The sequence below is a fragment of the Suncus etruscus genome, chromosome 7, assembly GCF_024139225.1.
Source record: "Suncus etruscus isolate mSunEtr1 chromosome 7, mSunEtr1.pri.cur, whole genome shotgun sequence".
Classification (NCBI taxonomy): Eukaryota; Metazoa; Chordata; class Mammalia; order Eulipotyphla; family Soricidae; genus Suncus; species Suncus etruscus.
In genome coordinates, this window is record NC_064854.1 from 44,832,942 (window position 1) to 44,836,055 (window position 3,114).

Genomic DNA, 3,114 nt, shown 5'->3' on the forward strand with positions numbered 1-3,114 from the left:
TGTGGTCAAAGTAGGTATGGTTCCCTATATTCCAGATGGTATCCCAAGCACCTCCAGGAGTAACTCCTGAGTGATGAGCCAGGAGTTAGTACTAAGTATCTCTGGGTAAGGCCCCAAAACCACACACACACACACACACACACACACACACACACACACGCACACACACACGGAAAAAAAAGTCACTTCACCTGTCAGCCTAGCAAACCTTAGAATCCATGAGCACAATAATCAGATCACTTTTCCCATTAATCTTGTCTCGGACTGATAGAGTAATAGATAGGCAACAGTCTGTGGAACCCAAGAATGGTTGCCGCGAAGAAAAACTAAAAGCATTCTCTAACCTATATGAGGGACTGGCCTGATGAGTGAAACTGGGTCTGAAGCAAAGGGACATTAAGTAGAGTTAGCAAAGATGACCATTTAGATGTTTAGAAAGGAAGCACTCGTCTACGGCCATACCACCCTGAACGCGCCCGATCTCGTCTGATCTCGGAAGCTAAGCAGGGTCGGGCCTGGTTCGTACTTGGATGGGAGACCGCCTGGGAATACCGGGTGCTGTAGGCAGAAAGAAAGAATAAAAAAAGAAAAAAAAAAAAAAAAGAAAGGAAGCACTCTGTAAGGAATCCCTAAGAACTGCTGAGTCTGGCGAGAACTTTAAAGCTAGCATGTTTTTCATACCATAAGATGCAGTTTTTTCCTCCCAAAAGATGGGGAATAATGTCTGTGCGTCTTATGGAGCAAATGCCACCTGGAGCTGAAGCCTGAGTGCAGGGGAGGGGAGCATATGCTAACCACTTGGCATCCGCAGTGTTACTCCCCATTTATTGCACAGATATACCACATAGTACAAGCAATCAGGTTACCACATTTTCATTGTCACGTATAGAGCTTTTGTGTAAGACTATTTGATCCCTGCTGCGACTTTGATTTTTTTTTATATTAAGGGAAAATTTTTTCATTTAGATTTTGGGCCACACCCAGCAGAACTCAGCGGTTATTCCTGTCTCTACACTCAGAAATCACTCCTGGGGCCGGCGAGGTGGCACTAGAGGTAAGGTGTCTGCCTTGCAAGCGCTAGCCAAGGAAAGATCGTGACCCCAGTTAGATCCCCTGGCGTCCCATATGGTCCCCCCAAGCCAGGGGCAATTTCTGAGCGCATAGCAAGGAGTAACCCCTGAGCGTCAAACGGGTATGGCCCAAAAACAAAACAAATTATAATATATCTAAGATTAAAATATCTTCACTGATCCTTTTCTTTTACTATTATTTGTACAGGTTTTTAGGTACTATACTTACAATACTGTTAATGATACTCATGAAAATGAATCTATTGTCACAATACTACTCACCACCAAAGTGTCTGCTTCCCTCCACCAGGGTGCCAAGGACTCCTCCAATCCATCACCCTGCCTGCTCCCAGATAAACTCAGTTCTGCAGAAAATTCTCCAGTTCTGTTGCCTTTGGCTATTGGTTTCTTCGTACTATTTCTCTATATTTGGGTATAACTATAATGTGATTTTGCAACTCAGAAATTTGTTTTTGTTTATATGTTTTTGGAGACCACACCCAGTTTTTCTCAGGGCTTACTTTCTGGTTCTGTATTTCAGCATCATTATTGGTGGAACTTGGGAAACCATATGGGGTGCCAGAGACTGAACTCAGCTGGCCACATGCAAAGCAAGTACCATACCTAGTGTATATCTTTACAGCTCCTAGATTTAGAAAATTCTTACTTTTTTTCCCCTTTAATTTTCAAGTGTTTGTGTTTTACCCTATTTATATTTACCCTATTAGTTTGTGATTAATTTCCATTTTTAAGCAGATTGGTCTGAGAAGACAGCTGATATGATTTATATCTCCTTTATTTTATAGATATGTTTTTTGACCAGCATGTGGTTGAGGAGAATGTCCCATATACATTGGAAAAGAATATATATTCTACTTTTATAAGATGAAGGGTCCTATATATATCTGCTAGATCCATGACTTCCATACTTCCTCTAAACTGGTGTTTTTTTGTTGATTTTTTGAATAGTTGATCTGAAGCAAAGCGTTCGCTGGAGGTAGGGTTAAGGTTTGGTTATTCCACAGTTCCCAAAGTGAAAGAAAAGCCCCATGTCCCCTATCCAGGAAGGATAGGAGAAACTCTTCTAGTTATATTAGTCCACAGTAAATAATCCACACAGAAAAGAAGGTAAAAAAGAGACAAGAATCTTGCACACACGCAGTTTACCAATCCTAGAGCTAGCAAACCTGTAGCAAAAGGCTTCCTCCCCTTAGTCCTGCCTCCTATTTATTGTGATCCAAACCCTTTGAGGGAGGGGAAAAAGCAGGCAGAGAGAACAGACACAAAATAGATATATTATAAAGACCTCTATATACCTCACATTGATCTATCCAGCAGTGATTGAAGAATATGAAAGTCTATGACTACTATTGTGTTGCTCTCAATATCTCCCATCAGGCCTACTAGCTATTGTTTTGAACATTTTGATCATCCATCATTAGGTGCATGTATGTTTTAGAGTGTGAGCTCTTTGAAGGATGAAGGATCCTTTTGAACTATTGCAATTTGAGTTGTGTTATGAAATTAAGAGAATTTGTTTTGCACATCCAAGTAGATCCCTTATAGAAGTTTTTGTTTCTGCAGTTCTGGGGATCAAACTCTGGGCCTCACACATGTAAGACATGCAGTCTGCCACTGAACCACATCATCAGCCCTACTCAGCCAATCTGAGTGGAAATAAATTGTTCTTTGGTGAGTGGTGTGTGTGTGTGTGTGTGTGTGTGTGTGTGTGTGTGTATGTGTGTGTGTGTGAGAGAGAGAGAGAGAGAGAGAATAAAAGGGAAAGAGAGATAAGGAGAGAGAAGAGAGAATGGATAATATCCTGTGCTATTGCATAGCACCAATATATCTTTACTTTTATATAAAGGGCAAATAGCATTGGAAAAGGCAGGAGGCCACTTCAAAAACAGAAATAGGGCCTTAATAGGTATAGACATAAATATAGTCATTTATTTATAAGACATCTTTAATAGCACCCTACATAAATAGAGCAAAATGACTTTGTGCCATTGGGAAGTTTTAGAGTAATAGTATTTTTCTCTAT

General features: G+C 40.6%; 1 non-coding gene across 1 annotated transcript; it reads left to right on the top strand.

Annotated features, from left to right (window-relative positions):
* The first annotated feature begins 448 nt into the window (after window positions 1–448).
* Window positions 449–567, top strand: LOC126014523 (5S ribosomal RNA). Its single transcript, XR_007497570.1, has one exon. It is a non-coding gene; the product is annotated as a 5S ribosomal RNA (ribosomal RNA).
* The last annotated feature ends 2,547 nt before the right edge of the window (window positions 568–3,114 follow it).